General features: G+C 38.5%; 1 long non-coding RNA gene across 2 annotated transcripts; it reads left to right on the top strand.

Moving 5' to 3' along the window:
* The first annotated feature begins 295 nt into the window (after window positions 1–295).
* On the top strand, window positions 296–4563 carry LOC139977132 (uncharacterized). Of its 2 annotated transcripts, none has more exons than XR_011796440.1 (4): window positions 296–625; window positions 1000–1986; window positions 2425–3016; window positions 4470–4563. It is a non-coding gene; the product is annotated as an uncharacterized lncRNA (long non-coding RNA). The 2 variants fall into 2 exon arrangements; XR_011796439.1 differs by having other exon boundaries at window positions 2425–3022; window positions 4470–4558.
* The last annotated feature ends 4582 nt before the right edge of the window (window positions 4564–9145 follow it).

The raw sequence follows: 9145 nt of genomic DNA, 5'->3' as shown, positions 1-9145 counted from the left end.
AACACGATTCCGATTCGAGCTGGTATATGGTGGCATACTCCTATTAGTATTAGAGTCTATATCCATCCGCCCGATTGTTCTCCTTCAGGAAAAGTGCCAAAAAGCAGCAGGAGAACATCTTTCTTGACCTGTCATCAATCATGATCTAGTTTTTTATGGCTTGCATGTTGAAGAGCATGAATGGAAGTATATGTGGTGAAAAAATTGGGTCAATTGAGGCAATTTTAGACCCCTTTAAGCGTACGGAAATTGTTTACTATACTGAGTGAATAGGTTTGCTTACAAGTGGCGAAAACTTCAGGCTCTGATAGCAAAAAAATCTGCGCGGTCATGGTACCGAAATTGATGGTGCAATGAAAGGCCAACTTGTCAGCTATCCGGTGATGGGTAGCGTTTAGATAGTGAAAACTTCTATCTAGACTTAGAGACCACATAACTTTTGTGAGTTGGTGTGTAAGTCAATGGGGCTTTTAATGGGCGTATGCTACCTTCAACCCGCTAAGTAGGTGCCAAATGCACGAAATTCAAAATCCTTCATAATCAGACCCAAATGCCTGCAGTGTGCGTGTGACGTGAACGACTAAGTTCAGTGAAATTTGACATCTGTGTGCACCTAAAGTACATGGTAATCATATTTTATGTTATTTTTGCAAAATTGGAAGTAAATGGTGCTTAACTTAGGACAAAAAACTCAGTTGCAATGCATGAAATACCCATAATGTTGTTAGCTTAGCCCTAGGCCTCAGGTTCATAATGGCGTTACGTTAGTGTCCTAGCTAGACCAAGTCTAAACCAGCTGTAGCACAACGTTGTATGAGGTCTGTATCCTAAGTGGAGTGACTGCTGAGTGCTAATACCATGCACAGAGAATGTTTTGAGTCTGATTTAGAAAATATTCCACTAAGGTATGCCATTTTCTGCTCCTGCATATGTGTGCATCAAGGGGTTTTTGAGCCTACTCACCGTGTCATTAATTTCTGTTGTTTTGTCAATTTTCAGAGAAAGTTGATGTGCTAAGTCCTCAGCATTCACAGCTGTATACTTTGAATGGGTGTAGTATTAATGGACTCAACTGGTTAGATGAGGTAACAGCACATCCAAGGGCGGCGGAACCGGGGGGGCACAGGGGGCACGTGCCCCCCCACTTTTCCTCAGGTTAAAAATGTGCCCTTTTTCTACCAAAAAAATTCTAAATAAAAAAGAGTTAACAAAGCGAAACCCACGTCGAATGAAATATTTCGGGAATTTTTAAATGTTTACTACCACAGGCGTAGGAGCCCAATTTGAATTGGGAGGCTGTAACGACTTGCCCGAAAAATATTACCAAAATTTTTCGCGCGCTACGCGCGCATTCAACGTGTTAATGTGCATATCATATAAGCATGCGTTGGTTATTACATCGCATGCCAATAACATACAATCATAGGCCGTGTTATAACCCTTTCAAATTGGTTAGAATTATTCGGAAAGTCGTTACAATAATAATAATCATAATAATATCAGTTTAACCATTGAAAAACACATAGAAAATTATTTTTCTTTCAGTATTTTGACATATTTCATTTGCTTTCATGCATGTATCGATCGCGTACGTATGCAGGGACTTGGACTTTATAATGATTTCACCTCATTTTGTCTTTTTCCTTGTTTCCCAATTTGCACATTAGATATTGCAGTGCTAATATGCATTGTTTCCTTGAGGGGGGGGGGGGAGGGGGGTGGTGGCGTTGATGGAGTGATGTGTATACGCAAATAAGATAATACAATAAGAGTTATAAAGGGTACTAAATATCAGGCTGCATCAGTCCAATCGAATTTCTGCTAAGTGCCCTTCGACGTTGGTGCCCCCCCAGATTGAAAGTGCTTCCGCCGCCCTTGAGCACATCCCAAACAACTCTGACAGCAAAAAGAGTTATCCTGATGCTTCCATCGGAAATCTACTGTAGTAACTACAGGAACCAGTGCTTGCCACCAATGGAGAATAAGGTAATTTGTCGTTGTTGTTCTTTGCAGAGCAACAAATATGAATGTTTCATCATGAAATATGCCCCCTATCCACCTCCCATATAACTGTCTTTAATACAATGTAACAAACTATGCACAACCTCTAAATGGGCTGCATATGCTATTGAGGTGAACAGTGAATCTAGATAGCATTCCAGTAAGCTTTCTTGAAGACTACTTGTACATACTGTTACAATGAGGCTGTGGTTTACAAATCCTGTGATCCAGCTTTTAGCAAAGAACACCTTCAATTCTCTTCTGTTATTCTTAGAAACTTAACAGCTAGTTGTACTGAAGTGACATGCAATATCAGATTAACATGTTCCAAACAGTTCAGGAATACACTGGGGTTTGTCCTTTAGGTCAGTTTGGGAGGAACTTCAGCTGAGCTAAACAAAAGTACTTTTCATCACTTTGCAGAGCCAGAGACGAAAAAACCCTCCCCACTGACCCTTCTCTGGATGATATTGCTGCAAGTAGGACAAGCAAGACCAAGTGGACTGTGATCACGGATACCAATAAAACCTGCAAGAATCATAAATGTACCCAAATTGGTCCAGCTTATCAAAATTGGTGACTGGAAGTGTTGTTGCAGACATAGACCTGATCATGGTTACTGCTTACGCAGTATTGCTCATACAGACTTTCCAACATTGAGGAAAATTTATGAGTGTGATCAGCGGCAGTGGGAGAGGGGTCTAAGAGGAGGGGGTATCCCCCTCTCCATTGGGAAAATTTTCGTATTTTTGACTGCCTAGATGCAAAGTGGTGCATTCTTTTTCAGTTTCTCTGAGTAATTTTATATTGAGAATTTCATCATCATAATTATATTATTGAACTCAACATTCATGAAAATTCTCAACAAAGACTTTTCTTGAATCGATGGAAGTAATCACTTGCTAACATAATTGAACATTTATATCGGAAATTGAAGCGCACTTCTCAATCTCTAGTACCAACACCTCTCCCACCCGGCGTTTTCCACCACCACCATGGCAAACACACTACTCTTGTAAGTGTAAGTACTCAAAGTTGCTTTGTGTTGTAGAGGTATGTAGCCTTCTTAGCATCTTTCAGGACAGTTTTTCGGAGATTGTTTGTGGATTGCGTGTGATAAAGTGCACATAGCGTGTGAGGGTGTGAAGGGCTGGAAATGCGTGTGTCACACGCCAAATGCGTGTGAGTTGGAATGTCTGCTCATATGTGTATTTACACACTGTGCTCCATGCATACTGAAATCTCTGAAAATACATCTTTACTGACCTAAAATGATAATTGCATAGAATTCTGTCATGGTTTATATTGTGACGACTACAACAAATATCATTTTGGAATTAAAAAAAAAATCTTTCACTTAAAGTGGCCTACTCCTATTAGAGTCTATATCCATTCGCTCGATTGTTCTCTTTCAGGAAAAGTGCCAAAAAGCAGCAGGAGAACATCTATTTTGACTTGTTATCAATCATGATCTAGTTTTTGGAGGCTCGCATGTTGAAGAGCATGAATGGAAGTACATGTGGTGCAAAAATTGGGTCAATTGAGACAAGTTTAGATACCTTTAAGCCTCCAAGGAGCAGCGTACGGAAATTGTTAACTACTGAGTGAAGAGGTTTGCTTACAAGTGACGAAAACTTCCGGCTCGGATAGCAAAAAATCTGCGCGGTCTTGGTACGAAAAATTTATAGTGCTATGAAAGGCCAACTTGTCAGCTATCCGGTGATGGGTAGCGTTTGGCTAGCGTGAACTTTTATCTAGACTAAGCGACCACATTACTTTTGTGATTTAGTGTGTAAGCCAATGGGGCTTTTAATGGGCGTATGCTACCATATGGGTTAGGGAGTACTATGCTAAACCACGACTTCTTCTACCTCACAATCTAAACGGGTCATGGTGAAATAATTTTAAATGTGCTCTGATAGCCCCAATCCCAAATCAGATATGATTTGGTGGACATAGGACATGTCAGCTTGAACACATGCTATGCTCAGTGTGGCCTTGGATGGGATTGACGAATTTAGTGTGCTAAGTCAATGGAGGCAATTTCATTGTGGTATCGGCACCTACAAAAGCACTCTTACTGATTTACACACACTACTGACCTGCTTGTTCGTGCAACCACTGATAGCGATGCAATAAGGGGAAGTATGTATCTATTACATCTACCACTGAGCTATACAACACAAGCGATTGCCATAATCTACGCTTGACACCCGAGTTATCAGCTCAGAGCAGGAGGTGTATTATATCAATAAGGTTCAATGATAACAAACTTACCTTAAAATTTTGGTTTTTGTCAAAAGCAAAAAAAGAACAAACAACGAGGAAAGAAGAAGAAAAACAAACACGCACACACACCAGGAAATTGAAAACTATGCGCAATGTGTCTTTGTTTACATCAATTTGAAGATAACTTTCCTGACAAAGGGAACAACCAAATCAAAATCATTATTCTTTTCTACTTGCAGGAGACGATGGTGGCAATACGATTTACAATTAACCATCAGCAGACGTCTGCTCCAAGGACGCAGCGATCCTTTCTGTTCTGCTGGGGGGGGGGGAGGGGTGAGGAGGAGGGAGCGAGGGGGGTAATATGTTATGTCATCCTGGCGGAGGGGGGTTTAGGGGCCAAATTTCGCAAACTTTGAAACAATAATGAAGAATTTTGAAGTGTTAGGTTGCACTGTAGCCTATACATACATGTAGGAATTTATATACTGTAGGCCCACGCTGTATAGGATTTCCTGGCAATATTTTCTGTCACTTTGTGTATGTGTATGTGCAGAGTGATCCCTTAATTTTCCTTCGGGTGGGGCGGGGTGGGGTCGATTAAAGCCCTCTAGAAAGTTTTAAGAGACACCATTTGGTTTCTTTTTGATATGCAAGAGTGATGAATAGATCAAGTCTACAAAGAAACAGCGACATTACTTATTAAAAATGTCATGTTTTTCTTTGTACATATAAATAGTGTGTATATCCATTGATACATCTGCACATGCGCACATGTTGGTGCTACTGAAGTTGTATTCAGTGACAACATTGACTTTCCGTTTCACAAACAAAATTAAAAGATGGAAAACAATCTATAAAATATATATATAAGCGAAAACAGGAATGTCAAGGAAAACTGCTCTTCTACATGAATTTTGATTTTCAAGATATTTTCTCTGAAAAAGGTAAACAACCCAATCACCATCATTGTATCGTTTGTTGTGGGAGGCGTTGGTGATAGCGCGGAGAACACCTTACCCTGACTCTGGGAATGGGTCTCTGCCCCAAGTACCCCCCCCCCCCCCCCAAAGAAAAACAAGTATGTAAAGGTCAGTGACACTAATCATTTTGAATTGAAAATGTCTTTCTTTTCCGATAATTTTTATTTTCTACCAAGAAAATATATAGCCGGCCTTGAGAGGAGATCTACCCCGGTAGCGATATTTTTGTATACATGGTTGATAACTTTACCAAGCCTAAAACAAGACAGGCGCACTGATCATTAAACGTTTGTTTTCCCCCTTGTCTTTTCTTTCCTTTGCTCAATCTGCAACAGAAAAACAAAACTTTATTTGCTATTATGAGAGTTCATTGTATCGATACCAAGTCGAAAATCGGGGCAGGGACACTGATAATGAAACTTGTTAATGTTTCTCTATTTGATCACAAACTTTGTTGATTTTCTTTTGATACGTCTTCATGTTGTGTAAATGTTGGTGTTTACATTTATAACATAAATTCAAGGCGTTACTTTGTATATATGGGGCGCCGAATGCGCCGCTTGTTTTCAATGCCCCATTTACCACTGGTTGCATCACTCCGCCGGTAATTAATTAGGCCACAGTCCACCCGTGATTGTGACATTAGATCTTAAAAAAGAAATGAGTGCCATCTGCAATCAATTGTAAACCTGGATATGCTCTCAAAACCTCAAGATGTCTCTGTAACGTGTATGCGATCGTTTGTTACTCCAGGGATTCATTGATCTCACTGCTTGCCTGTAGAAGGATATTCCTGGTGAATTTGAAAAGAGGGACATATTCTAAGCGTCCCGGTGAAATTATTCATCTCTTTGTACCGTTTTCGAGAAACACACACTATTTGTGTTTTGTGATACCATTTGTAACTACAATGAACATGAACCAAACAAGTGTGATGTCGTCATAGAAACACACTGGCAAATTTATTTTAGGGAGAAGAAGGAGGAGAAGGGGGAAAAGGAGGAGCAGGAGGAGAAGGGGGAGGAGCAGGAGGAGAAGGAGAAGGAGTAGAAGATGGAGGAGAAGGAGAAATAGAAATATGTTAATATACTGTTTTAAAAGTATCATTGATTTATAATCAGTAGGGTTTGAAATAAACGTACCAATTATTGAGACTGCGTCACTGCGCATGTTCGACTCACGTGATTTAACGACAGTTTCAATCGCATCGTAGCATGACCATGCAATGTGTTATCTGTTGAAATTTCTGATATCTGTTCTGATACTCTGCGATATTTTGATATTATGTTTTTCGATATTTTCTGATCAACTTTTGAGATCATCATTGATGTTTTTTAGAGCAACGGTTTAAGCATTGGTCTATATTAAGTCTATACATTAGTTAGCGCAGTAAATTTCCTTATTTGCCAAAAAAAAAAAAAACTTACACATAAACACATCAAGGTAACTTATCACTCTTATAACCTATGGAAAGCATTACGTCTGACAATGAGATAATGCAAGCTGTTTCCGGTGAAGGTCAACCAACAGCTGGTTAAGGTCAGTGTTATTGACCTAATACTAGGAACTTCAATGGTCACGATACGATCAGGAATTTCCCTGTCATACTAAATAGATACGAATCTCTTCACCTATAGAGATGACGAATGATAGCAAATTTAGCATCTCTTACCAGTTTTGCATCGACAAGAAACTTCAACTAGAAATCAATAGCAACATTACGCCCAACCCCAACCCAACTTCAAAGGTAATAACTAATATGGGCTACCGTACACGCCAAGTTGGCCCAAATTGTCATGAATATGTATGTCATATATATATCTACAGCCTATATATATATCTATAGCCTATATATATATCTATAGCCTATATATATATATCTATAGCCTATATATATATATCTATATATATATAGCCTATACATATAGCCTATATATATAGCCTATATATATATCTATAACCTATATATATAGCCTATATATATAGCATATATATAGGCTATATAAATAGGCTATATATATAGATATATATAGCCTATATATATATATAGCTAATATATATAGCCTATATATAGCCTATATACATATAGCATATATATATAGCCTATGTATATAGCCTATATATATATAGCCTATATTTTTAACCTCTCTTTATAACCTATATATATATACATATAGCCTATATACATATTTTTTGCGGTTTTCAAATCAGAGTCACACGTCCTCTGTTCATCGACGTTTTTGACCCTCCCCCCTCCCCCTGGATTGTGCCCTCTCACGCCGAGGTTGTATCGAATAGCATCTTGAAAATTGATGAATACGAAATCAAAAGGCTGCTTAAAGGTCTACGGACACCTAGCCAATTTTACCCCAAATTCATTAAATTTGTCGTGTCTTGGTAATCCCATTCAAAATCTATTGAAATGTTTCAAAAAGCTCTTTTCGTTTCCAAGATATACACATCTGAAGTTTTGATAAGTATGGGGAAGCTCATTAAATATGTGCATATTATGACGTAGAGTGTTTCGATTTCTTATTTTTCTCATTCTTATTTTAGCCATTAATAAGTTAACCCATAATTTACAAGCCCATATATATCATTTGAATCATGTGATGTTCCTCTTTTTAAAGAAAAAGACTATAAAAAAATATTTCAAACAAATCGCCTTAAGCCACAAACCTGTATTCAGTGTCCTTGAAACGAAGGTTGTAAAAACAAAGGAGAAAACATAACACAACATTAGGCAGTCACTCCCTTTACATCATCAATGTGCATAATTAGCTAATGTTTATTCATAAAGAAAATTAGAACTTGAGTTAAGACTTTTACGATGGTCAATCTTTGTTGGATTTTGATGGGAATTTCAGCGATTTTCATGATTTCTAATACCTATTAGAATAGCCTAAATACGACATTGTTGTTCCTGGGTGTCCGTAGACCTTTAACAATTTCTAAGCAGCTTACTACTGTTTATGTAACATACTAACTAAGACACCGTCTTGGCACCGACACGTTACTGTACCGAATAAAGCGAATTATATCAGACAACACTGAATATGAACGCATTTTACTCTGTTGTTGTGAGTGGTGTATAGGACAACACTAATTATTAGACAACGCCTTGGCAACGACACGTTACTGTACCGAATAAAGCGAATTATATCAGACAACACTGAATATGAACGCATATTACTCTGCTGTTGTGCATGGTTTATAGGACACACTATAACCAAGACACCGTCTTGGCACAGACACGTTACTGTACCGAATATAGCGAATTATATCAGACAACACTGAATATGAACGCATATTACTCTGCTGTTGTGCATAGCTTATAGGACGGCACTAACGAAGACACCGTCTTGGCACCGACACGTTACTGTACCGAATATAGGGAATTGTATCAGACAACACTGAATATGAACGCATTTTACTCTGTTGTTGTGAGTGGTGTATAGGACAACACTAATTATTAGACACCGTCTTGGCACCGACACGTTACTGTACCGAATAAAGCGAATTATATCAGACAACATTGAATATGAACGCATTTTACTATGTGCTGTTGTTAATGTTTTATAGAACACACTATAACCAAGACACCGTCTTGTCACCGACACGTTCCTCTACCGAATAAAGCGAATTATATCAGACAACACTGAATATGAACGCATATTACTCTGCTGTTGTGCATGGTTTATAGGACACACTATAACTAAGACACCGTCTTGGCACCGACACGTTACTGTACCGAATAAAGCGAATTATATCAGACAACACTGAATATGAACGCATTTTACTCTGCTGTTGTGCATGGTTTATAGGACACACTATAACCAAGACATCGTCTTGGCACCGACACGTTACTGTACCGAATATAGCGAATTGTATTAGACAACACTGAATATGAACGCATTTTACTCTGTTGTTGT

Source organism: Apostichopus japonicus, chromosome 12, assembly GCF_037975245.1.
Source record: "Apostichopus japonicus isolate 1M-3 chromosome 12, ASM3797524v1, whole genome shotgun sequence".
Lineage (NCBI taxonomy): Eukaryota > Metazoa > Echinodermata > Holothuroidea > Aspidochirotida > Stichopodidae > Apostichopus > Apostichopus japonicus.
The sequence above is the reverse complement of the archived record's forward strand: the minus strand, read 5'-3'. Positions and strand labels throughout refer to the sequence as shown.